The sequence below is a fragment of the Rissa tridactyla genome, chromosome 1 (genome assembly GCF_028500815.1).
Source record: "Rissa tridactyla isolate bRisTri1 chromosome 1, bRisTri1.patW.cur.20221130, whole genome shotgun sequence".
NCBI classification, from domain to species: Eukaryota; Metazoa; Chordata; class Aves; order Charadriiformes; family Laridae; genus Rissa; species Rissa tridactyla.
The window spans coordinates 23979650-24007640 of record NC_071466.1 but is presented as its reverse complement, the minus strand read 5'-3'; the positions used below and the strand labels follow the sequence as shown (position 1 = coordinate 24007640).

General features: G+C 45.1%; 1 protein-coding gene across 2 annotated transcripts in view; it reads left to right on the top strand.

Annotated features, from left to right (window-relative positions):
* SPATA13 (spermatogenesis associated 13) overlaps positions 1-27991 on the top strand; it is a 165626-nt gene that overhangs the window by 60017 nt on the left and 77618 nt on the right. Inside the window, exon 1 of one of the 2 annotated variants that reach the window (XM_054209240.1) lies at positions 23310-23423. The exons of the other annotated variant lie outside the window; for it this stretch is intronic. The gene's annotated coding sequence lies outside the window, so the exon portion shown is untranslated. Of the gene's footprint in view, positions 1-23309; positions 23424-27991 lie in introns of those variants that run through there. 2 annotated transcript variants of the gene reach the window in all.

Genomic DNA, 27991 nt, shown 5'->3' with positions numbered 1-27991 from the left:
TAGTCACTCTTAGTTATATTAACCACGTAACAGCCTCTAGTCTGTGATGTGGAGGAAGATCTCCTGTGGACTGACTGAGCATAACATATGACTATAATTCTCTACCCTTTATGTTCAATGAGAATATAGCCCAGTCTTCTCCAGAAAGCCAGTATGCAAGAGATGTCATTTAGAAACAGATGGAGAGACAGCGAGGAAACAGAGGAGCGCATCGTTGTTTATAGACTTTTTACATTACTCTTGCAATATAAAGGGTCTTTAAGCAGTTCTAATGGCACTGAAAGGCAGTCTGGAAGCTGGAATAAGTTATGGTGCAAAAAGCTCTTCCTGCAAATAACAATTAAGACTTGTGTGTTTTCAACAGTGTTGAATTAGCGCTTCCAGGACTTCCATGGGGTATGACACTGACATATTGTGTAAGAAGAACATGGTTTGAAGTGAAAGATCAAGTGAAAATTTCAGAGATGAGGGAGTACCCCTAATAGGAAGATGTTAAAGAGCAAAAAGTGGAAGGGTCAGCCAGCGTCCAGAGAACAAAGTGAGAGATTTGCCATGTGTGGGAGGAAAAGAGAGGCCCACTGGCTTTCTCGACAGTGCCTTTGCACCGTAACCCTGACTTTCCCATGTTTGATCCTTTCTCCCTCTGCATTTTTAAACTGTGGCAAGGTTGGTAACAAACACATCTCTTATTCAGCCATGAAGAACATTCCTGTCATATAGCATTACAGTGACCCAAATTCAGCATAAAACAGAGAAATCAAAGCAAAGGATGGTCAACTCCTTTCTAAACCTCTTTGTCTATATGGAAAACAGGATGCAGCTCAACCCTTCTCAATCTCATCTAGCCTGGAGGTCACCTGAGTGGCAAACAAGGTTCTTAGTTTTCACCCAAAGCACTGATGTTTTCCTGTGGGTACAAGAGGGTGCCCAAGAGCCTGAAATTTTCCAGAAGTGAAAAGCTACTATTGACTGAGAAACTAAATGCTATCCAGAGGGGGTCCATACTCCCCCAAGGTCCTCTGTGTACGTGGGTGAGCATTTCCACCCATCTCTGATGCCCGCGCACAAATGCCCAAGATTTATGAGTACAAAAGTGAAAGTTTGTGTCTCAACAGACATTTCAAGTAGTCACAATTTGCAGCGTGTTAGTGTTGTCCCAAAGTGGGGTCATTTACCTGGTGTGCAAGATTTCTAAGGTACATCATTAGGACAAGTAGCCTTTCAGAAATTTCATGGTGAGATAATAATTTGAAATTTTATGTATCCAGCATACACCAGATGCAGACTTCTAATACTTAAACCAAGGCCTTGCAAAGTCTTATTTGCAAGGTTTATTTGCTTTTTGGTCTCTATTCCCTCTTTGAATGCCTACAATAAATTTTGTGAAGGGTAGGGAAGTTACATTCAGGCCCATGACATCATCACGTGTTCTTTGCTGGGTACACAACGTGATACGTGCTGTTTGCTGATCTGGGATAAGACTGACTTGGCAGAATGATTGCTCTTGCAGGCTGACGAGACTCTGATGTGCTTTCAGTTTCTGCAGTGCCAGATGACTTTGGAGGGTATTGCTGCTGAGAATTGCACATCTGATCTTGCAAAAGTAAAGGTACACCATCAGGAGACGCTGAGACCTGAGGACTTTTGTGGCAGCCAAAGGCACATTTTGCTTTTTTGCAGCTTTGGTGTAAAATTACTATAGTAGTAATATATTAGTTATGCTAGTTCTCTTAGTTTTCTTAGATTTTTAATACTACAGACTTTCTGAGACAAGAGAAGGCTCAATATGAAGGAGTTCCAAGCTTTTTTGTCTTGGGGAACCTCAATGTTTTCTACTGACGGTGCGAAACCTTCTCTAAGGAACATATACGCCTGTTGACAGTAGCCTGGGTGCAATTTCACATTAATTACATCTAAGCTTCAAAAACTACAAACTTCCTAAAAACAGTCTGACCTCCCTCCACCTTTCTTTCTCTTTTGCTCCACTTCCTACCATTTTTTTTTTGAGTTGGATCTAGGAGTCGTTTCCATCGGAAAGTGCATTTGCTTTCCCGCTGGGAAAGTGAGCTGAACTGACCTGCCCTACGGCTCCCCAGTTGCGTCGCTGCTTCTGGCAGCAGAAAGGCAGCGGAGCTTGTGATGGGGACAGCCAGGCAGCCAGCTGTGGCCATCGCCTTGGGATCGTATTGGTTTGGTGAAATGTGAGACGCTCCCACAGCTGTCCTTTCCAAACTCTTTAGAAGTAGTCCCTTGATCCTGTAAACCACAGAGGAAAACCACTGTTTAACTAATCGGATTATCAGCTAGCTCACTTGCATGTAATACTTATCTAAACACTGCTTAATTTGGGATATTAATTACAGCCTGCACTGAAAGAATATGCACAAGTCTTTAATTACATGGAAAGATGTTAGATCTTTAAAATTGTGGCTAGAACGCTTGTTCCAAGGGTTTAAGAAGCTGGTAATTGCTCGTGATAACAATTTTACTCTGTAAATTGGCTTTGGCCACATACCGTCAAAGAGCTGGTTGCTCGCAGTTACGTTGCCAAATGCCACCCAGACCAAACCCAAAACAGATTAGAATTTTGTAAATTTGATACTGTCTTATAAAGCTTCAGCATTGTCCCAGTTGTTTGTTGTCTTACATATCTGACTGGCAGTGGGTGAACTCAGGCTTAAGGGTTTTTTTTCCCTTTAAATTGTCTTTATTATAACTTCGCGTTTTGCATCCTATAATGTGAAAGTTCTGGGCTTAATCAACAAGGGACTGTGCACAGAAAATGCCAGCGCGTTTAGCACATAGAAAATAAATACCGTATGTCCCATGACCAGCTTCTTATCAAAATAGCTCCGACGTATTTACAGCATTGATGTACTTACTAATCCCATTCATAACCCCATCATCTGTGAATAGATGCTAATACAATTCCGACATGTGAAAAGGTATTAGTTTTAGAACAAATAGTGACAGCTTTTGGGGAATCTCTGAAATGGTTCCTTTGCTAGTTCCTGAACTAATTTGTCACACAGAGAGCTTGTGCATTTAGCAAAGCTGGAAAGAAGAGTAGGGATGAAGATATCTTTTGATAATTCAGTTTTCTGTGCAGGATGGATCCCACTTTAAAGATCCTTAGATAAATCCTTAGAAGTTGTTCAAAGAATATTATTTGGAAGGTGAGAAACAGCGAAAATTTCCCTTGGCATAAAATAATTCAAACATGATTAAATCTTGCCTCTCAGCCTTTATGAAGAGTTTTTTTGGCAGTTTGCTATATTAATTTGGTGAAAAAAATTTAAATACCCTGAAAACTACTTAGAACTTCCTTGAAGCAAAATTCTGATATGGATCCAATGGGAAGCACACAAATAGACAAAGCAGAGAGACAATCGCAAGCCTGGGTAAGGAGCCTGAAACCCTTAGCAGGATGCATGTTCTATAATGAATCTGGTGAACCTCATGGTGAAGGGAGAGTGCCTACATAATTGCATTTTTTACATAGCTTTTCACAAAAGCTTTGCAGGAGGGACTTCTGAGGCAGGTTTCTTCACAAAAGGAGGTCATTTGAAAGTACATCTGATCCATTGGCGATAGCTTCCCCATGGAGTTTATTCAATTTGGTAAGTTTGTTCATGGAATTATTAGTGAGTATCTGTAATTAATACAATGAAATTTAGCTCTCAGTTGCTTTCTAGTTAACCAAACTAGACTATTTTCCTTCTAAATTTGTTAATTTTCTGATTTCATTAGTATTTAGGATGAATTCAGTACTAATTCATGAAACTAATACAAAAAATTGAATCATGAATCTGATAATAATAACTTTGATTAAAAAATGATGTCACACAGTCTGCAGGTGTAAGAAAAATTGCAGTGCTCACAGAACATTAATCTACTTCTTATGGCTGTCTGCGATTGCCCAACTTCATCAATTTAGTCCATCTAGACTATTATAAACCTTTCACTGTTTACTGTTGTACTTCACTGTACTGCTCCAATATGCAGCAAACTTCTCTCAGTTGAGGAAAAACCTACAGTAAGTGCCGTACACCTAACCAGGTGCCTCTGCGTAACAGGTATGAGACTCTTGCGGAGGTAGACCAACCGACGGATGGCATGGAAGATGGTTCGGCTACACCAGAAGAGATGCCGGGATCAGTAAGGCCTACCCCCAGTTTAAAAACTGCCTCTACAAGGAAGAAGAGGCGGGTTGTACGAGTAGGAGACCCTATATGTGCCATACAAGTAACATTAAGACTTCTGGCTGATATCCAATACCTGGACAATTTGAAAGTCCCAGTGAAAAGAAAGAACTAACGAACCATTTAAGTTACATACCTAAACACCTGCCATAAAAAACCTGCCTAGATACAAACAAAGCTATTATAGGGAAAATCTAATTAATTAATAGCAAACACATTTCTTGAGACCTCTGCCCAGCATCTGTATACCAAAGCTCTTCTCTCAGTCCTGCTCTAGCCAAGCCTTGCCCCGTTCCTAGTCTGCTTTACTGGCAGAAACCACTTCCTTTCCTGCCCGTCAGTAACCTGGGCACAGCTGCTGTTACTCTGCCATGGTATCTGTTCCACATCCCTCCCTCAGCACAGCACATCACTGTGCTGATCCTGCACCACCATAAACATGCTTCCCTCCCCTTTTTAAAATTCAGCAATAAACCAACAAAAGTGCTGTGTCGATCTTTTCTACAGGTGGGATTTTCAAAGTTCTTTAGTTTCACCTTCCATTGAATTTAATAGCAACATTACTCTTCTAATCAATTTAAATAAACCAGGACAGCATGGATTACCCTCAGAAATCTGACTGCGCTGGTTATTTGAAGGAAACACACTTAATTAGTAAGAAAAGCTAGAAAGAACCCTACACGGAATAATTCTTCATTGCTGCCCTCTCTAATTTTTACTTTAATATTCATCAGTAAAGAAACGTAAATACTGTCAGGACTGTAAAGTGGTCATACCTGCCTTAACTCCTGACAGTGATACACTCCTACACAAATATCTCGTGGCATCCTAGAAGCAGTGAGCTCCTGTGATCTGAGGTGGCCTTCCATGAGCCCAGAGGTGGCAAGCTCAGCAGAGGAGGCAGAATAAAATGGATTTCTGGCAAGGATCATAGAAATTTTTCAGCCAATTCACAATCTACAGAGAACTGGTGTTTTCTCTGAGGCAAGAAATAATTAGTTTCAGCCTTTTTGTAAACACAGCACCTTTCCAAAAAGCAGGAGAGCTTAAACTGACACGTCTACAAGTCCTACATTTACCGCTAAGTTTTTATCAGTAATGTGTGGTCATTTTAAAGTAGTTGACTTCACACTGTAAACCACCCTGTATTGGTATAGTTCGTACTTGCTGCCAGAAGGGAAACAAAGAGGCCCCAGCTGAACCACAGGTTTTAAAAAGAAGGAATGCAAATTAGCCTGTCTTACAGTACCGCAATTAAATGGTTTCCAGTATCTCGTGTGGCTTCTAAGCACTTACTTAATGTGAATGCATCTGTCTTACACTGTCTGTGTAACACAGATACTCCCACAGCCCCTGGAACTTTTCTTTGAGAGTCTTCTGGGAAGCTTTCCTCCTGTAGGGTTTATCTGAACTGGAGTATTTCTATAGAATCAGGAAGGCTGGAAGTGACCTCTGGGACATCTGAAGGTCTCTAGTCCAACCTCCTGCTCAAAGCACCTCCTGTGAGAGCAGGTTGCTCAGGGCCTTGTCCTGTCAACTTTTGAATGTCTCTGAAGGTGGAGGTTCTGACGTGTCTCTGTGCAACCCACATCCTCATGGTAAAAAACAGTTTGTCTCTATTGAGTCAGAATTTCTCATGTTACACCATGGATCCATTGTTTCTTGTCCTTCTACCACACACCTTTGAGAAGAATTTGTCTCTGTCTTCTCTGCAGGCTCCCATTAGGTAGTTAAAGACAGCACTAAGTACTCTTCTTAGACGTATCGCACAAAACACCTTCTTTTTTGGACATTAAGAACCTTAAACCTCCAACATAGGATTGGAGGTTTGAGACTCCCCATCAAGGAAGGGAGGCCCAGGTCAGCCTGATGGTATTCAAATCCACAGCTCAACGTCCTAGGACATGGCCTAAGATCAGATGGGAATGGGAATCACTCTTCATAACTTCTGGACAGTGTTGGACCCATTGTGCAGAAAAGACTGAAAACTTCAGAAACGCAGAGAATGGGAAGAAACAGTGGGGACCCCGGCTCTGTGACTCTTTGCCATTCTGTTTTTTTGCAGCAGGAACAGATTATGCATTTTGGATGAAAAAATAGTTGTGTAAAATGTATTAGTGGTGCTGGGAGCAGAGACTTGTAAGCTGTAAGGTCGTTAAGATGAACAGTCAGGCTCCTTCCTTTTTCTCTCTCTCTCATGGCCCCATGAACCGTTTCATCACTTCATCTCTGCCCAATGGCCCTGCTAGGGAGAAAGGTAGCTAACCACCATAAGGATTAGTTGGTTAAAGTGTTTGCAGAAATGCTTTGAAAAAAAAAAGGAGATCTAGTTAATGTTTTACACACTGCTGTGTAACAGAAAAGTGTTATTAATCGTGTTTATCGTGAGATTGATGAAACAGTAAACTTAAAGGATTGTTGTTGTGCTAGGCACTGTACTAACTGAGAACAGCAGACAGCCCCGCTCAGCCTCATGGGTTTAGGAAAGGAATAGACATTAAAGATAGGACTCATCTTGCCAAAGGCGGATAGACATCTGCTAGACATCACGAAAATGAATTTCCACCTAGAAATGTCTTTTCCTCACTAGTGACAGCAGACCTCAGATATTGACATCTGAAATGAAGCTCAGGCTGTGAGAAAGAGAGGCAGTACTAAAGGGCAGAGCTCACAATGAGTTCACAGCAAAACCCATCCATGTTGCCTTATTTAGGGGGGAATGAAACACCTAGAAAAGTAAATGAAAGAAGGAATAAAATGGAGGGGGGCAATACAGAGGAGAGAGAATCTCTAGGAGGCGTAAAGAGAGGGAGGCTGTGATGGTGGGGTGAGAGAGGAAAGGCAGAAAGGGACTGCTGGTCAATGAAAGATGTACAGAGTTCCCTGGATGTCCAAAGATTTCTGCTTTTGGATCTTTGGAGGCTGTCCCTCCTGCCTTTCAGCTTTGAAGGCAAAGCTTCCCAGCAGGGTGTAAGCTTGGCTGGAGGGCATTGCCCCAGCTCCCCCTGCCCCTCAGTGGGCCCCTCTCCCTGCATAGTTCCTGGCCATGTGGTGGTATCTTTGCCTGGGAACATTCCTTTTCCCTGTTCCCGTGGCTGGTCCTGTAACTGCCTCTGCCAGCTGCTACATGATGTTCCTGTTTAGCACCTGTAGACTCCATCAGATACCTGGTATCAGGTTTTTCCCTTCCACTGCATTTTGATAATAGCCTGCCTTCTGTGTGAAAAGGACAGGGAGATGTCTCTTTAGGTTTAGAAGTTGCTCCTCACATTTAGGTGCTGCAGTGCTGGCAGCATGTGGGATTTCTCCCCTTACATCTTTTGTATCTCCAGCCAGGTAGACTTCAGACAGGGATGTCTAGTTCACCCAGTACTGAGGTATCATTTAATGACTCCTTGTTCAATGCACATATGACTTAAGGTGATAGGATGTTTTCCTTCGAGACAAAATAGCAATTACTTTGAGCTGCCTGGAGGTGCACACCATTTCCAAACTAACATTTAAATCTTACCCGAGGAGTGAATTTATAAACACATCTCAGTGCACTGTATTTTAAATGAATCCCTGTGAAAGAAACACTTGAAATACAGAGCTCAGTACTTAACCCCTGATACATCAGACTCACAATGCCTCAATAAACCAGAAAACTGTTCTAAAGACACAAGGAAAGAAACTGATGGTCAATCCTGAATAAATGTAGTTGGTAGGCAAAGAGTAGGGGATTAAATGGCTGTGCCACAAGTGTAATGGAGCATCACGGCTCAGCCTTCCATCACGGCAGACAATGGAGAACTGAGGTTCACCGGGGCTGAAATACCCCCTGGTTAGCCCTGGATCAAGAGAGCATCATGGTTGCTTTAGAGCTCCTTGGCTCGCTGAGTTCTTCAAATAACCTAGGGGTAAACCTAGCGCAGCTGTGTATCATACAGGGTTCATATCATTTAGATTCCTAGAGTCTCAAAGAGACATCTGGGTTGCGTGCTCTGCACTATCTAATCCCTAGGGGATCTCTTCAGGGTCTCAAAAAAGATTGTAAGTGCTTAAAGTTAGCCTGGAGAATTCAAACTGAATACATGGAATGTACCTATTGTCTTAAAAGAACAAATTCAACTTTTCCTATGGCCAAATGTGCACTTAGTGTGTTTTTATTATTAGAACAGTGGATTTGACAATGATGGATTTCATGTTTTTTCTCCAAGCCTTTGACAGTTCACTGTAAGCTTTGAAGTCTGCTTTACATAACCACGAGACGACTCAATAAACATCAGCTAATTTCAGAATTAAAGATTCACTTAAGGACCTCAAGGGCCAGAGTTTAGCATCAAAATCAGCAAAAAAAATATCAGAGACTCTTACAGCAGGACATTTAACACTTTCTCCTCGACTTTTTTGCCATGGTTTGTGGTTTTCACAGATGGACAGACTGTCCTTGCTCTTTGCATTGGTGTACAAGGAGGTGGGTTTCCCTTCCACATGTGGAGTATCCCCCTCCTCCTCCTCCTGTGTGCACTTTTCAGAGTTGCAGTCCTAGTCTCTCGGTATGTCCTTCATCAATCAATTTGCATTTTACCATCACATTTTTTCTATTTGTGCCTTTTATTGTGGAATTACAGGACTATAAACCACCCCAGAAGATTTGCGGAATCTCCTGTGCTAAGTGTGAGGCTCATGGAATTGTCTCTGGTTTCCGACTCTGCTGCATCTATGCATTTGTAGCTCCACCGCAGCCTCTCCTGTCCTGCAGTGCTGCATGCCAGCTGCAGATGACCTGTGGTCCAGCAACCTGCTGCCTCTTGCTGCAGCTGAGGCTGCCGAGCTCTGCCACGCTTTGGTAGCTTCTCTTGAGCAGGATGCCGTGGTTAATGGGCTGCAGCTCGGAGACACGATCTGCAGGCTCCGTGCTGCTCTGTGACCGCTCTCCCATGCTCCCACCTTCCCGGCTTTAGCAGGGACTGAACGCTGATGTGTTCTGGCTCTCTTAGGCTGTAATTTTCTTTTCCACTCGCTTGAGAAACGGAAAAAGACAAATAACATTGGCGAGGCTGAGCAACAGTAAGATACAAGTCTGGGAAGATTTATTTGCCACTATGTTTTCTTTTGTAATTATAGTAATAACATTGTCCATGTCACACTGTCACCTCAGAGACAGTTCAGGAGACCTGAACTGCAGAGCTGTCTGCCTTTGAAATACTGCTGCATGCGCGATAGACCATCCTCTGGAATGAACTTCCAGCCATACTGCTATTTATGCACAGTCCATAAAGGGAAGTTGTTTGCAGGACGCTTATCTCTCCTCCCTCCCAGCTTGTTCTGAGCAGCGCTAGAGCACAGGGGCGCGAAGCGCTTCTTACTGTCGGTTACCTAATGCTAGGCATAAAGCAGGCAACCGGGGAATCTGTTTGTCTGTAATCAAGACCAGACGAAAAGCTCCCCAACCCACATATGTTTGGAAAAAACAGTTTGTTCTCGTTCCATGCTGTACCTTGTAATGATTTGCCCAGAAGTCTACTGCTGTGCTGCGTATAATCAGGTAACTTCACTGAACTTGAAATTAGACATTCAGAATATCATCCACCCTGAGCAAAAGCACGAAGATCTTTATTACTTTTAATAGCTGGGTTACTATGTCTAACCAAAATAGCTTTAATTGATTACTTAATTTAAGTCATCTTCAATTCAGAGTAAGAAAGCCAGCTCTCCATATGTTAGCTTTCTATAATCCCTGTAGGACTTGGATATTGTGTTCTGTTGTAGCTGCTTTACCTCTGGAAATGTGGGATGTAACATGAGGTGTTTTAAGAGGAAAGTGTATTTGTGTTTTCTGGTATGCCTGCACGCCTCACAGATGCAGCTGCTACAGACTGAAGCAGTTACGAAGAACCAAAGTGGTTATTGAGGCCACAAAAGCCATGGTACATTATCATTAGCTGTCACTATTACATCATATCATGATTTACCAGTAGATGTGAGGAATGCAAGTATTTTTGGCTCTTGGCTACTGAGCAGAAGAGATGCTTGTCTGGTATCTACCCAGGCCCTGGAAGGGCTGTTCCTCAAGTGATTGCTTTCTGCCTGGTTTGATGTGACTCTGATCTGCTCAGCTGGGGCTCTCAGTCCCCTCCGGCAGCTCCCGGTTCACTTCTAGGGCCAGAGCGCAGCTTGCTCTGCCTGAGATGTTGCAGGTGTTACCCAAAATTTGCAGCTCCAGGGGCTGAGAATCAGACAGACTGTATTACAGAGAGTCCGTGTGCCCTTTCCTCAGGATTTCCTACATCAGTGGGAGTACAAAGACCGTAAAATCAAAAACAATCCACACAGAGTTGGATAATTAAAATAATCCAGTGCCACAGGACTGGCTGGCTCAAGCCACTGCTCTGAATAAAGCCAGCACTCTGAGCAGCAACCCTTTTCATACCTTTGCCTGGCTCCAGGGCAAAGAAAAAGACAAGGGAATGCCTTTCAGTCCTTCCCTTTATTTTTTTCCAGCTGCTGCTGGATTTTGCATGGGTTTCTTGGGGCATTTGCTTGAGATGACAGACAATGAGCATCACGTCCCTGTAGTACGCAGTGAACGATTGCACTTCAGCAGATGAGGTGGAAGTGTCATTGGTCACTGCAGAAAGATGTCCACTCATCAGAGGGACAGGCCAGTGACTGTATCAGCATGTCATCTCAGTGTCATCTCAGTGAGGTGGCCTTTCCAAGCCTGGCTGCCACTCCTGGGCAGCAGGGGTGTACTTGAGCTGCCACTACTGGTGTTATCTTTGCTTTCTAGATAAGATAAATAGAGAATTTGACTCTCTGGCACAGTTAAGTCTGATACTTCTCACAAGTGCTAAATTCATTCATTATTTATTGTTGTTTCTTATTATTTGTGAAGAGCTGGCCCTGTGCTCAGCATTTTAATGAATTCTGACTCCTGTCTCCGTTGAGTCTTTCAGAAATATGACAAAATGGAAAGCAAGGCCTTTTTATTAGTGAAAATTAAAAGATGCTGTGAAGCAGAGATGAAAGGACTGTTGTCACCCACCATTTCCATTTAAAACATGCAGAGTTTGGATTTATAATGTGATGCCAAAGAAGCGTTTCCATTAGCATGCATAATCACTTGAGGGACAGTACTGACTATGCTAGTTGGTAAGAAGGACCCAGTGAGGCAATCATGGGTGCCTTGGAAATTTCTGATTGCCTGAATACCTCAGGGCAGGCAAACAAATTCTGAGGGGAAAATACAATTTCTCAGGTTATCAGTAGGGGTCTGTTTCCCATTTATCCTACCCTCTAATTTCCATTTCTTGATTCTTGGAGATGGGCATTCTGGAAATACAGGTCAATGAGGAGTGCAGACTCTAGGGAGATGACACCACCCTGCCTCTGCAAGATGGTTGCCTGCGACATTGCTCATGCCTTTCCAATGAATGTCTTAGTGACAGAAGGCTTTCCTGTGACATCAGTATCACTTGCGTTCCTCAGCAGCCATGTTGCATCTTCTGCCTTTCTTGGCTTGTTACATATCTCTCTCTCTCTGCCATTTTCTGAAAACATGACAATTTTGCCCAACAAAGTAACACAACTATATGAAGAGAGAAGATACTGTCCTGGCACATTTATTCAGCTTTATTCATGCCTTATGGAATAGAAAATAATATGGAAATTGCCAATGAGGTACTAATCTACACTTATTTTACTAATGCTGAGACCAGTTTCTGCCTAGCTCCAGACTCTGGAGAAGGTGGCAAGGCAACAGGCTTCGACCAGGTAATTTCCAGCTCAAATGTCTCTTTGGAGTCAGTCGTGGTCTTTCAGCACATCATCACCTAGATGCAGGTTTTGCACCTTTAATCCCTGTAAACATAATTAGGCAGACCTGGATTTAGCAGAAGTGCTGAAGAAATATGAATCCATACACACTTGCCCCTGCCGGCTTCTGGGTACCCTCCCAGAGCCTTGTGCTGAGGGCACAAGTGACACCCAGGCAGGAACAGGTGGCATTTGAGAGTTCATGAGGAAGCCCCAAACCTCCCCTCATGGCTAAGGCAGTTTTGAGTGGCTCTTCTATCTCTAGGACCATAGCACAGACTGGAAACCACAGACCCAAAGACAAGTGAGGTGTTTGTTTCTCCTGGCCCTGTCCTGGGAGTGGCTCAGTGCCCTGTGGTTTGTGATTTTGCTGGATTGCAAAGGAAAATTGAGATTCAGCTAACGGAGTCCCTGTCACGTCCAAATCTTGAGTGCGCTTTGTCTCCATCGCGGTATCTAGCAGATTCAGGGCGGCATCTGGTGCTCCTCATTGACCTGACTGCTTTTCCGTTGTCTTCAGTAGATTTTTAGGTTCTGCCTCATTACACATTAAAAGACCTATATCCTCCTTTCACTGACCCAGGCTTGCCCTCAATTGTACAGGGGCCCTTTCCCAGAGCTTGGGGAAGGAAACCTGTGTTTGGCAGTTGATGTCTCCCTGTGGCTGAGGACAGACACGTAGGCATGTGTGTCTGTCTGTGGCAAACCTTATTAGTCTTCCATATTGGTTTCTTTTTCTCCAGCTTAGTTCAGTGTGTGTTCATGAAGATTTTGAGGATGCTTTGTGCCTAAAGGTGACTATATACATGCACATGTAAGGAAGGGAAAGAGCAAACGCAGCTGTCCTCTGGGCCCACCCGCTCCCTTGCTCACTGCGCGAATGCTGCCTGCAGCACTCACAGGGATGGGGGAGAAGCTGCGACTTCTGCTCCTTGCAAGTGTCCTTCTGTCTGCTTGCAGCTCTACAGAGTGAACACACCAAGGAAAGCATGGAGAAGGTTAGGGTAGGTAGAAAGAACAAGGTTTCAGTGTGCTTTTCCTGTAGTTTCCTAGGGAATTGCTAAGCCTGGTTTCCAGAGAGGTAGCTGTGCTTGCACAAGTGTATTCCAATGTATGTCACGGTGTTGCTGTCATTTGGATGACTGTATTTCTTGCTGTACGTAACCAGAATTGAAACATATTTCTATGCACTGATATAAGAAAGTGGGGAAGAGTCTTATACTAAATTATAGTCTTGGAAATAGCTCCCTGACTGCCCTTCCTTTGAGTTTCTGTGGTCCCCGGTTCCGACCAAGTACGTTGCCCTGTGAGTAAGGGTAGGTGGGTAAGAAGCACATTTCAAGAATGGGTTACTCTGTGCCCGTGAAATGTTTTGCACAGGTCTGAAAGGGAGGCGTTGTCAGGAATCCTTCATCCCGTGGAAAGGCCTAGAGGTCCAGTCCGGCTCAGAGGTTTGGGGTTTGTACGAATGGGAAAGAGGTTAGTTAGTGAACCCCTTGCCCTTTCCTTTTCTAGGTAGGACCAGGTGTCATATTCTCTGAAATCAGCAAATATCGGCAAGAAATTCAGGCTATTTATGTCCAAAGTAATAAAATTTTATTTTGAAATACGCCACGTGGTGTAGTTCAAAAGAAGCAGGGCTATTTCTATTTTAAAAATGAATACATTAATTTTATCCTAGTTGTTTAAGTTAGAACCTGTGGAGTCTCAGAGGGTGACAATTTAGTCTGTTTAAACTGTCCTTTTTAAATTCTCAGAGGAATCTTAAACATATATAATGATCGCTATATAAAACAGATCTGTGTACTTTTACCTGAGTCATCATACTCCTGCTTGTATTGCTATTTGTTTACTTAAAACCAAAACACAAGTCTCTGGGGAAACCATTGCCGTAAGCAAACTATGGGTGGTTTGATCTACATCGCGATCACTTCTCCGAGGGGCCTGAGCAGTGTAAATGCTCATCCCTGCTGGTAAATAACCCGGGGTGTGCCGAGAAAGCCAAAGTAAATAGCACTAAGTTTAGGGTTTAAAAAAATTTCTTTTTAAAACAAGGATGCTTTTTCTCCCTCTGTGCTTCCCTGCAAAACTGCTGTTTTCTGTGTAGTTTCCTGTGACTTTATAAAAAGCATGTGCTGAGCTCTTTGTTCAGAAAACTGCCCTTCTACAAATGGAGAAAATGATGCTTTCAGGAGGGTGAAGCCTTGTGTCAACTGACATTTGGCTGCTGGTTGTAGCACAGCCTGATTATAACCCAACAACCGCTACACTTGACTCACCGACAACTAAACCTATGGCCCGATGCGACCGGCTGTAGGAGCCGTGGCTGCTGCTTAGCAAAACAGGGTGAAAATGTCACTGGGGCCCCTGCAGCTCAAAGAACGATTCCAGCAAAAATCAGGAGTGAGGTTTGCAAAGGCTGAGCTGAGCCGTGGTTTCTGTAAGCAGGGATAAGCAGAGGCAGGTGGCGGCATCCGCTCGCAGAGGGGCAGAAGACAAAACCCTGACGGGATACGCTCCACGGATCACAAGTGGGAGGATGCGCCAGCTTTACTGACCTTACGGAGCTACGGAGGGTGAGTTTCCAGGGGACCAGCAGGACAGCAGCGCTGTCTTCACATTGGTGATGTTACCAAACTCTGCAGGGGTCATCCCCCCTACTAAACATTTATGGCCTGTAAGTGGTTCTGCTTCACCTTCCTTAATAAACTAACGTTTCCAAAGCACTCATCGACAAAGTAATCAAGTACCTCCGTGTAGGAGTGAATGTTTTCCGAATAGGACAGTTGATTTAATTTGATTTTGGACTTGCTGAGTGCACTCACACAGCAGGGTGTCAGTACAGGTAAATGCAGCACCCACAGTGTGTCACCAGGGTCAGAGCAAACAGGTTTCTGTTCTGAACAAGAGACCGCTTTGTTCCCCACACCCGCTCCTGGCCTCAAGTGCCAGAGGATGAGTTGTGGCCCTGCTCTGGGATATCTGGCCACTGACGTGTCCATGCCTTGCCAGGCTCCAGGGAGAGACAACTTGGGAGGCCAGATCCTCACCCCCAACCAACTGCCGAGGGTGGAAAAGAAAATGTGACAGAGCCTGTGCAGTAAACTCCAAAATAGCCAGCAGCGAGCAAGATAAGTTCAGGATAATGTTGTCCTGGCAATCCAGAAAAAAAAAAAATCTCTCCTGATTTTCTTGTGATCCTGGCAGTGTTGTGGACGGAGTGGATGGTTGCGGACCATCGCTGTTGTACTGAAGTCTTCCAGAAGCCCAAAGGTTCAAAGGCTTCTCGGGGTAGGTCCAAACCTCTCTTCTCCTTTGGTCCCAATAGGCCTCCAACCACCTGGGCTGCAGATCAGCGTATGAAGGACTGTGCAAAAAGCTCTGTGATTCTTGCCCTGGCGAACAGATAAGAGCAAAGGTCGACAAACTCAGATTCATCTGAAGCAAGGAAGTGCGAATTCCAGCGCCGAGGGCTCTCTGCTTGGTGCCCTGTCTCCAGCTGCCAGGCGTTTAAACCCACAGGCTGTGAGCAAGAGATGGCATGTAAAATATGAGAAGTGGCCAAGTTTATTTAATATGTTGGCTTTTCCACTGCTCTTAGCACTGTTATCAGAACACTTAATGTAGTTACATGGAGTAACGTGGAAAAACACTGGTGAGCATAAAATGAAAAAAGCTACTTCCAAGTAGCTTTCAAATTAACTATTAGCCCCTTTGCATTGCTGGAAATCTAATAAAGCACTGATTGCATATAGGAAGGATGAGTTTTAAAATATGCTCAGCTTCAGCTTTTATATACATATTGCTCAAAAAGCCTTGGGGCAGGAAAATATGAAGTGATCTTGTCGGGACCTCAGCGCTGATACCACTAGGTCTTTTGAGCTGGGTGCTCACAGGCTTTCTCTCCATTCACACATGGCAGCTGAGAAATGGCCAACTCTGTGTGCTCGGGGGTCATTTTTTCTCAGTCATTCTTTTGGGATGGGACCACTGTAGCTGGAAGATGAACCCTCCGGTATGGGATAGCCCAGCTAATGGGAAATCCCAAATAAGGCAGGTCATGTGGAAAACCCTGGGGAGCGTGACAGCAGTCACCAGCTGAGGTCCATAGAGCTCACCAGCGCTACAGGCTCTGCAAGGGTTTGCTCTCCTGACTGGTGTTCCCAGGAGCCTGGGGAGCCAGGCTTCTCCATGTGCTTTGCCAAAGAGCAAGGCTTGCCGAGTAGAGGGGAGGGCTTATTTAACGAGGGCTTAAATAGACAATTCAGTACGCTTCCCACAGCCACACGCCACCCTTTCCTCCGGTGGTTGTCTGAACAGTCAGTGCAGCCTGACCACTGGGGACCTGTGGGCTCTTGCCAAAACTGCCTAGAATGTGAGGGTGAGCAATGGTTGACTCTTTGCTCCCATGTTGGTTTGAACCTGTATATAATCAGGATGGAAAAACAGCTACTCACTGGGACGGTCTCAGACTGTAGCACGCTGTACAGCCACAGACAGCTGATTTCCTGCCTTCCCTATATCTGTAGCTTTTAGACCTTTTGTGCCCTGCCCTGCATCCCGGCCCTCTATTAGGCTTCGTTTTGTATCACCAAAAGAATGAAATCCAGCTTCTTCACCCTTTCTTCCTCCCACTTTTCTTCACCATGTATCCCTGCTGCTCACCCTGTTGCCAGCTCTGGCACTGCTCTGGTTATGGAATAAGCTGATCCAACTCACTAAAATGGCAGAGAATTAAATCAGGAAAACAAGTTAAGAAGGAGGCACGTGCAGCTGGAAACGCCTTTGGAAGGGGGACTGGAGAGGAGGATAGCAAAGATCTCTCTGTGGCAACCGGATTTTAACTTGGTTCAGCGGTCATGTGAAATCACAACTGGCCCTTGAGCAGCAGCAGCAGCAGCGTTAGTCTTTTTGGGGGAACTCTCCAGCATGAGTAAATCTAGCAGATTCTAGCACAATTCTTTCCGGAGGCTACTGGTGGAGTTGGTGTCACAGCTTGGACTACATGTAGATATATCACATATTTAAAGAACAGTGTTCTGGTTCTGATTGAGTGGTTGGCTGATTGATTGATGCTGTGTCACAGGAAGGCTGAGCCTGGGAAAACATCCAGCTTGTGAGTCCTGCCTCCCTGAATACTTTTCGCCCAGGAGATTCATGGCTAGAGGAGGAAATTCAAAACTACCAGGCATTGCAGCATGCAAACTGGTCTTTCAACTTGCTGGGCCAGCTGAGCAAGAGACTTGAACACCAGCATCTGAAGACCTTTGAAATGATCTTTCTTTTTAGAAGGTGAACTACTTTACTTAACTCAAAAGATTATTCCTCCGTGTAACCAGGACATTTAGAAAGTAATTTGAAATCACTCCCACAAGTGTTCAGCCCTCTTTGAAGCATGACTGGCTACAGCAATCTGCGCAGTGCAAAAGCCAGCAAGGGAGGAGGCAGAATGTCAGCCTACAAGTATTTGCTGCAAAAATATGAGAGAAAAAGAACTGACATTCCCAAAGTGCTACTGAAGGAAAGCCAGGGGTGACTGCACCAGCCTGCTATGGTATGCTGGCACTTTAGACTGGTATTTGACACTCCCCAAGTTTCCTTCCTCCTCTGCGCAGGTGTATTTCATCACCGGGAGGGGAAGGTGATGTCAGTGTACCAGGGCTGGGGTGGGAGCTGGTGTAGGCTTGCAAGCAAAGCAGGCAAGAGTCACAAGGTGACTTGGTAAATCAGAAGGCAGGAATTCAAATGAATGTACAAAGGTCCGATGAAAAGAGAGAGTTTTACCTTCTGCTGGTTTCTCCTAATTTTTCTCCTACCAGAGTCCTCTGACAGTGTGTCCAGGTACAAGCATTGCATTCTCTGAACGGACTCATTGGTGGCTCAAAGTTCTGGGGGCCCTGAAGGGCAAAGGAGCTGCAGAGTAGCTTTAAACAAATTAACACTTTCATGGGCATTGGTCCTGTCTATGCCAAGAAAGAGCTTTTCCTTGAGAGTAGAAGAAAGGATCCAGTGTTGTGCAAACCATCCATCTAAACTCACCATGGCTTGTAAAGAGAAAAAGAAGTGGGACAGACCTCGGGCTCAAATAGGAAACAGCAATAATAGCGGTTGTTAACGTGAGGCTGCAGCTGACCCGTGTTAAGATGTTAATGTTCACTGAGCACTTTTTCCCCTTCTTTGCCATCAGGAAGCACCCCAACCCAAGCGTGGTCCTGGCTCATGACTGCATGTTGTGAATGCTCTGTCACTCCCATGTGAGCCAGTTCATCTCACAGGCTGTAGAAAATTAAACAGGGGAAAAAACCGAACCATTTTCTGTCAGTTGAAATAACTGAATTGGCTCATCAAACTGTCAGAGGAGCAGCAGAGCTGGCGTTAGGTGGAGGTGAAGACCACTGCCCAGAAGGGAGTAGAGGACACTCGTTTCCCTGTTCCAGTGGTAACAAGCCATAAACTAACGCATGTACCTTGGGAAACCTCACCCCCTGATGCAGTGATATAATTGCTCATTTCGTCATTCTCGGGCACAGTTCTGCGAAAATGATCGGGACTAGCCTCAGTGATTTTCATAGATTTTTTTCCAGATCATTTTGAGACTGAGAAGAGGGGAGACAAAACGTGCCACCCTGTTGGCAGATCTGAGGGGATGGTAATCTTCAGGGAATTGTGGGAGGGAAAAAGAAGCTCTTAACCCTGTTCATCTGTGTCCTGGACAACATCTCTGGCTGTGGCCTAAGGGTACAGCCAGGCAGTATATTTAAGCTGGGCTAAAAGATAACTACTGCCAAAAAGTGCCAGGCAGCCCCTCTCCCCCTCACACTTGGGTGCCCTTCTGCCATTTCCCTCGGAGCAGCTCTTGACTCTGTGGTGAGCGGGTCAGGGAGTTAATACGGGGTGAAACATCCAACAGGAAGAAAACAGAGATTTTTCTGCTCAGTGAGTACGATAAATCAGCTGATGGTGGAGTCAGACAAATGCCAGCTCCAGCATAAAGAGATGAGGACGGCCCTTTCAATGGCAGCTGCTGTTGGAGTGGCACGGCCTCGTCATCAAGAGCAAAGACATTGTGCTTGTGCTCCTGGTTGAACATACCGCACCTGCCTCTTCAGGCATGGCAGATCTATTTGCTGTAGCTGATACATCCAGCACTGTGGTATTTAGGGCCCAGATTCAATAAAGTTCAATAAGGTGATGCCAAGGCACTTTCCGGAACACCACACTGAACAGGGGTACACGTACAAATTTTAGAAAGCTTGAGCAAGTGAAGCAGCCACAAAATGAGGTCGGTTGATTGATCTGGTTTGGGTAGGGGGCATCCCTTCAAAGTGAACAGGAATTTCAGCTTTAGCTTTTCTAAGAGCGGACCACAAACCTTGTTTTGTTTGCTGTGTGCTTTTATTCTGGGTTTTCCCTTTTAAGTTTGCCTCAGTATTTTGTGGTCTTGTATGGAGAAGGCCTTTCTAACTGCATCCTCCTGGACTGAGTAGGATCCAAAGGAAATGATTCTGTAAAACCCAACTTACAGTTGGAGTGCCGAGGAGGTCAGCCCTGAAACGGAAAGGAGTTCTCAGCCCCAGCTCTGACAATCTCCTAATCCTTTCAGCCACTTTTGAAATGTTATTTGAGAATCCCATTGCTGGATGTAACTCAGTATCACATTCTGTAGGATAGTTCAAGGATGCCTATAGAAAGTTCATGATTTGCATGAAGGGCCCTGTAGTTTCCTGTGTTCTCCCTGCTTTCTTTTGTTCCCTATGGCTAAGGCAGTACCAAACTTCCCCACCCCACCGCGCGGCCACCACCAAATAGGTGCTTGGTGCACATAGCAATGTAAATAGATGTTGAATACGTGGCCTGAATAATTAAGCTTTAAAAATCTAGTTGAAAATCCATTGTCACACAAAATAGACCATACAGATAAGAAACAGGTAATCGAGAACAGTCTTTAACCGTCTGCACTTAGCCATAAATGCTGGCCAGGATTCGGGAAGGATTAGGTGTTTCTACAGGAACCAGAGTATTTGCAAACATAGCACTAAGCGGCTGCTAATGCTTTGTGCCTGCAGCTCTGGGCCAGAGCCCGTTTCTTGTGTTCGGTCACTCCTTTGCTTTCTAAAACACCATTTCAAAAGGACACGGGACTTTTCTGCCATCTCATCAGTACAGTGGTTCATCTTCAATATCCGTCCTAGTCAGCTGCTTGTGCAACTTTGTTATCTCATGAAGTTCTGTGGATGATGTTGCCCAATAGCTACAATTCTAAGTTATCTACGTACGATAAAACAGTCTAATTATGATATAATTTCTGAGGAAACAGCCCAAGGAGGCTATCATAACTATTTGGTCCAAAACAGATTCAGAGAAAGAAGCTAACCAATCTTAGCACAAACCATATTGTGTATCTCCATCAGGAAAGATATTTCTAGGGTCCTACTAAAAATAACTTATAGGATGTTTATGGAATTAGATGATCTTTAAGGTCCCTTCCAACCCAAACCTTTCTATGATTCTACGATTGTCTGTATACCACTGTTGTTTGTTTATTGTTGGTTTGGTGTTTTGTTGTTGTCCTTCCCCCCCCCCCCCCCCAGTTAGTAGCTTTTTTAATGGAAACTGGGCTCAATTTACAAAAAGCAGAGAGACTTCAGTATTTATATTCTTGCTAACAGCAGAGCATTTGTTTGGTAGGTACAGTGTACAGCAATAAATCTGGTTTACTTCTCTTATATTTTATCCTTTTTTGCTAGATGATAATATGTTATTCGAAGTTGAATTTTTTGAGTTCGTGATAACTGGTTTTATATACCATGTATGAAGGACCACAGGTACTTCAGTCACCCTCTGAGACTTTCTGAGCTCAGCCAACTGATATTCCCCACATACCTGCATGGCGGGAACGCAATAGCATTTCAGTGGTTTACAATCTGTAGGATAATGTATTGTCCCATTTCAGGAGGAGAGCACAGGCACAAAAAGGCTTAGAAGGAAATTTAATATTACGTATAATCTAGTGTAACCGGGGACTGCAGTCCTCCTGCACTGCCCGCCCCCCGGCCTGCGCTCCGTGCCTCTGCATCCAGCGATTGCACAACTGTAGCCAGGTCAGCTTAACCAGATGGTGAAATGAAAAATTATGGCTTTTTGGGTGGGTTGGTTTTCAAGTGGATCAGCTTGCTGAAGCAGCTGCCCCAGTGGCCCCAGCAGAGGCAAACACAGATTATGGTAGGGGATGCGAGGAAAAGGTGAGGGTCACACTCAACTTCAGCCTGTATCTCACAGCTACCAGCTGATTAGGTGCAGCGTCAAACTGAGCTCAACAGCAAGTCCAAAGAAGACCTGGCCAGAAGCGGAGCTCCCACGAACCACCTTGGTCCCCCCAGAGCTACAAACACGTTACAGTTGTTCCATGGGCTTCACTGAATTATATGGGGATCCAGGGTGGGGGGCTAGCGGTCCACCCTTTTGGAATTGCTTTAAAATATTTTAAAAACTTAACCAAACTTTGTATATTGAAAATATTTTGCCTTCATATACCCAGCAAGTGTAAATTGTACAGCAGCGTGCCATAGCTTTATAAGCTCCATAATACCTACCAGATTCTTAAAACATTTACAACATTTAAAATATCACTTTATATTTGGTATCAGGTCGGATATTAGATGACGATAGTTTGAGAAATATGTAATGATGCTGGAACTACATTTCAGAATCGATCCTTTAAAAAATTTAGTGAAACCTCCCCAAAGGGGTGAGACTTACAAAATCACGAGTTGTGAATGCACATTTAGACCTTCTTTTTTCTCTCTTCCCAAGCATTTTACCATTTAAATGACAGTTCAGAAACGACTAATGATTCTTAGCTACATGACAGCAAAAATTTGTGGATGAAGAACTCTGATTTCTTTATTTTGGCGGGCGGAGTGGGGGTGTATGTTGTGAGGGAGATGAGGATGCCTGGGTGTTGGCGGGAGGGTTACGGTCACTTGTATGAATCTCAAGGTTGGAGGAGAAGAAGTTATAGCTTAAGAAATGCTAGGTCTTTCACTCTTTATGCTGCTCTGCTCACTCCAGGCTTAAGCACATATTTAACCCTGCTCAAAGATAAGTTTTCCTTAGTAAATTATACAGAATTATGCCTTTAAAGAGATCTGTCAATAAGGCAGTTTTTATAAGGCAACATTGAGTTAAACCACTGAAATGTTGCTTGTAAAGCTCTTTTCAACTGTTAAGTACCAAGGTTCGGGTTTTGTTACTTTACCCCCCACCCCCATCCGCTTGCAACCGGAGTCAAAAAAGCCCTGCAGGGCAGCATGGTCTTGCACATGCTGCCAGACTGCTCCCACAGCCTAAATTACCAGTAAAAGGGCCAGAAATCTGAATGCAGATCTGTGTACGGTGGCTGCAGTTTGGATGAGGGGATGCATTAAAATCCATTAAAACCCGTGTGATCCCTGCGGCACAATTCTCTTTTATCTCTCTCCTCTCCCCTGCCAGAGGCTAAAGAGCTCATCTCCATAGGGCTCATCTCCATAGGACTGGGGAAGCAGAGTCTTCCGCAGGCTTTACGTCTTTCTGACCCTCTGCTGTTTCTCCCACGATGTCGTGGCTTTATAACTTTACTGGGAACTTTTAAGATGTTTCCAGCATCTTTGGAGGAATCTGGTAAATACATGTGAACAGGTTAGAGAAAAACACAAAACACGCTGGGACCTCCTTAAAAGTTCCTAAAGCTTTACTTCACTTAGGCGTTAGAAAAGGCCTGTTTATCTGAATAACGGATTTTTTTCCTTTTTCTTGGAAATACACTTCCTTCAAAGAGCTGTGGAAGTCTTTAATATTAACTTCTGTAATGAAACAACCCTTTGGTTTGGGTGTGAAGTCTCTAGTGTCTAAATATTCCCTCTCTTTATTTCTGCCTTAGACAAACAAAACCACATAAACCAGCCCGCTGCAGGCGGGATAAATCTTTCTCGTAATGAATTGTTTTATGCAGATGGCTTCAGGGGGGGCGGGGGGGGCAAAAACTTAAATGTGGTTACTATGTCAACAAAGGACGGGATTTAGGCATTTTTCTCAAGGACCTACGTCTGCAGGAGGCTGAGGGAAAATTTATGGAGCGTGTTGTGCTGACACTCTTCCAGGCGTTCCTCCCCCTGAGCGCAGGGGAGGCACCGGGAGGGCTCCGGGGTGCAGCGGCTCCTTCCCAGACCCCCAAACACTCGGAGGAGCTGGGGAGGGCTGGGGCTCCTCACAGAGGGTAACCTGGGCTGCTCAGAGGGGGCTCGAGGCATTTTGGGGGGAAACTAGAGCACCCCTGCTTTGCTTTGTGCTGACCTGAGATCCTTATATGGGGGTTTTTTTGGGGAGCGATTTGTACACGCAAAGCGTCTGCTGTGCTTTCTGAGGAGTCCGCAGAGAGAGGTAAGACAGATATTTTCCCTAATGACTTTCCATTCCTGCTCTTTTCCTCTTCCCTCCCTAAGTTATGAGCCCTCACCAGCATCCTGCTCCTGTTTAACCCACAAGCCTCCCAGCGCGTCTGCGTGACCCCCGCTGCAGTGTCCCAAGGGTGGCCGTGTTTCCGTGGCGCGTGAGGCACCCTGGCCAGAGAGGTGGCCAGATGGGCAGACAGACTCACCCTCCGAATGCGAAGTTCGGCTGCTGCGACAGGGGTGTTCAGCTCTGGAGTCCCGTGTGACTACGGCCCTCGGAAAACCGTGAAACATAATCCACGGTCGAGTGATGCTGTCCCCAGTTTGGGGTATTTTGGGGTCATGAGCGCTTGTGGGTTTTGTTATTGCATGAGACAGGACTTGTATCTACATGAGGTCGTTCCTGTTCATGTCTGATCTGGTAAATTAGTTAAGATGGGTGAGGGATGGTAGAAGCTGCTGAGCGGAATTCAGTGTTGTCTGTGATGCGAGCAAATGTGCTGAAAGACGCTGTGCAGCCAGAGTTGTTCTGTGTGGATGCCTCACCCCCTTCTCCAGTGCAGCTCCCACATCGCACCCTCCTTCTCCAGCACAGGTCTCTCACAATTCCTCCACTCCATCCTCGTGTATCACAGCTAGTCTTGTTTGGGCTAGTTTGCTCATGGGATTTTGGAATTCATCACACAAGCACATTTTTTTACAGTGAAAGTGAAGCCAGTGTGTTGCATTTTTTGCTTCCTTTACACCCACAAACTCCGAGTCTTAAAAAGCTGCTGCCTCCTCGACTCCTGTTACTGGCATCAGCAAACCGGCTTTAACAGAGACGCATGGGGCCTCACGTATCAGCCACAGAAAATCCGTCTCAGGGCTCCTGTAGGAAAAGAACAGCTGTGTGGAAAGATCAATAAACACGACCAGTTGCTCCAAGAGTCATAAAATGGAACGACTCCACAAAATAAAATGTGTGGCAGGGGACCCTGGCTCCAGACCCTGCAGGAGAAGTCCTGGGAAACACAGTAATTAATGGGAAGCCTCAGACTTGTTTTCTTTCCATGGTTCCAGACATAAAAATATTTGGTTTAGGAGAGAAAATCACAGGCGTAGGAAAAAATACTTACCTTTGCAAAAGGAAAGCTTGTTTATGCTTAATGCATTGGAGAAATTGTTCATGAATGGTTTATATATGTGAAAATAAAACATTTGCAGTGCTCAGGGCTGCAGAGACCTCAAGTGAGCTGCAGAATTGCTGGCTCACCCTCCGAGCTCAAAGTGTCTGGGGCTGCTTTGGTTTTATTCACTCTCCTTATACACAGAAAAAAACCCAACCAAACAAAAAAAAACTGTGAAAAAGTGTATGAAAACTATTTCAATGAAATTTTCTTCTTTCTACCTGCCTTTTCGATGTTACTTTAGCTCTTTGCTCATTTGTTTAATCTGTGTATTTCCCTGAGTTTTCCCTTACTCCCGAGGAGAGAGGAATCCCTTGGGAAGGGGCAGCTTGTCTCTGGCTTGCTCTGGCCTCTCCATCACACCCGGAGGCCCCTCTGCCCTCTTTGCAGCTCTCGCCACCCACCCCCTTGCCCTCCCCCAACCTCTTCAGGTGTAGTGCTCCTTCCCCACCAGTGTCACATCTCCCTCAGCCCGGTCCACTCCTGCTGTCCTACCTGTATCCTGCAGCTGCTTTCGTGTGTGCACACGCTCGCCAGCCTGTGCCATGCCTCCTCCTTGCTCTGCCACCACTTTGGGGACCGTTGTTTCCCGAGAGCCTTCCCTGCAAGTACCATCACGACAAGTTTCCTGAGGAACGCTGCAGGCTCCACAGCAACGCCATGTTAGAAGGGAAAAGAGGTGCCTGGGGTTCTACTTTTGCTGCAGGGACTCACGCGGAGCTCTGAGTGCATTTCCTCCACGCAAGCAGCTGTAGAAGCGGCCAGTGGCCCCCCTGCCTGTGCAAAGCCTAACGTGAGGAAGGTTTGCTTTCTTCCCCTTCCCTTTGACGTTTCTCCTTGGAGATTTTTGACAGCTGCATGCCCAGGTCCTGAGGTGCGATTGATTAAATGGTTATAAGGCTAAACCCTAAAATTAGAATAGTTTGTGTTGTGTAGGCGTTTGTATACTTCTCAGTGAAACTATGGCAGTAATTGATGCCTCTTCCACTCAAGCAAGGATCTGTGAGGGGATGGGAGGGAGTAGGTGAGAGCCTGCAGCCCCTCTCAGGGCAGCGCATGCTCTGTGCTGTGTGCCAGGGCCATCAGGCCCTCCTGCCATGTCCTCCCACAACTGAGGGTCTGTGTTCAGGCCTGTGATTCATCACATGGAAACCTGCAGTCCAGCAAAGGTGTCCATGCAGTCTGTTGTGTCATGACAACTCTATTAGTGGTAGAATGATCCTGGCTAACTTTTCCAGAGAGGCAAAGGCCAGTGGTCTGCTTTGAGTCTCACTTCTGCAGCGTTTTGCTCCTGTGGGAGCTTGTCCAAAGCCCACTGAACCCAAGCCCATTCATCTTGGTGGGCTTCCACTCTCCTCACTGTGGCTAATCTCACACACAAGAGCTCCAGGACCAGGTTCCTTGATTCTGCCTCAAATGAGTTTTAAATTCTCCTGAGATAAACCTTACTGCTGGGCAGTATCTTCACTGTTGGATTCACATTGGGGCTGAGCCAATCTTGGATCCTTGCCTTCACGATTAGATTCTTCCCCTTCTGCAATAAGACTGTCCCACTCCACAGCGTGGGCGTTGCATCGACATGCTGCAGGGCACCAAATCGGTGTACGGGCTTGACTGAATAAAAGCTTTTTTATACCTGTGTGCTGCAAACTCCCTGTTTTCCTGCAAGGTGGTTGAATGGGCAATGTTATCTGAAGCCCCGTGTGGCTTGACCCCCAAATGTCTCTTTCCACCAACACTTCGCACTGTGGTTTCCCAAGAGACTGGTCCAGCCCTGTTTGGCTTTGAAAGCAGCATTTCTATTCCGTTTGTACCAGATTTACCCATCCATAGCCTCGAAGCAGAGGAATCACTTGAAGTTGTTGATTAAGAATTGCTGCCATTGATGTCATTCATGGATGAAGACTCCGGTTCTGTGTTTAATCAAATGTGGTTAGGTGCACTGTAGGAATGATCACTTTCAGTTGCAAATTGTTTTAAATTTTCTAAAGGGATTAGAGAGACCGTGTTGCTATTCAACGGGGATTTGCAGCCACTGCACAAGGCCTCCTGCTCTGGGCGTGGATGTGGCAGCCTGTGAGTCTGGGGTAAGGCAGAAGTGAATCAAGCCCACAAATGAGTCTGTAAGTCCTCAGACTCCAAGAACCCTGCTGCATTTGGGAATGATCTTGAAACTACTCAGGATCAGTCCTGTAAAACCCCATTGGCAGTCCCCAAACTCGACTCAAGAGCCAAAATTCTCTCCCTAATTCAAAGAAACAAAGCGTTACTGACAAAAGCCTGTAACATGACCTACATGGACTGAATCTACCTTCTCTTTGCTCCTTATTTGAAATGAGACTATCACAATCTTCGCTTGTCAGAAAGCCACAGATAGAGCCCTTTTCTTCCTTCCACGGAGAACAAAGTTACACCTTTCTCTTCTGATATGTAGACAAGACTCTTCTCATATCAAACTTAAGGGAGGCAGATCAACCTGAGGCTAAGCGTATCCGACGTTAAAATGAGATAACTCATAGATCACCAGTGAGAGCAGTTCATGTGTAGCCACGACCAGAATTTGACAATAGTCTTCTCAGAGCCAGCTTTTAAAAAGATGGAGAGATGAAGGTACCAATTTTCAGATGGGGGCACGACTTTATTTTAATTCATTGACTGACATGTAATTACCGAGCATCGTGCTGTCATCTCACAGAAACAGGAACATCTCTGTGCAGTGCGTGTAACTGAAGGTGGCATTTTTTGACACTGACCTGTAGACTGGTGTTAGAACCCAGACTAATGACGGAGACATCCAGACCTCACTGGAAAGATGATTGTCATAACACCACGGTTGCACCACGTGGTGCAGACACTTGTCACACTCTGATCCAATTTCCTGGTTGGAGATGCAGGAATCCTGGGAAGGCGTAGGACAGCCATATGATTCTGCCCATGGGGAGGGACTTTGTCTTGTGCACACGATGGTGTTCCCTAAACTTGGGTCTTGCTGCGTGTCCATAATGCATCGCATTCTCTGTGCAAGCTGTGCACGCACATGGCAGCAGCACGACTGAGGGTCTTGTTGGCTTGTTGCAGCCCCTGGTGGGCTCAGTTGCCTGTCATCTAGAAATTCTTGGCAAATGGTCTAATTCCTCCTTTTCCAATCAGACTACATTTCTGGATGGAAAAATGCACTATTTGGGTAGGTAAGGCTAATAAGGAGACTTAAAACCAAGTTAGTTTTTCCTTGCGCTCCTCTTTCATGCCCTTAGGTGAAGCAAATCAGTGGCCATAATTTCCGAAGACACAGTGCATCAGTGAGATAAACTTCTTGGGCAGACCTGGAAATGAAGATTTCCTTGTAGACTTTGTCAATCCGTTTCAAAACCTTTTGCCTTTCTGTGGA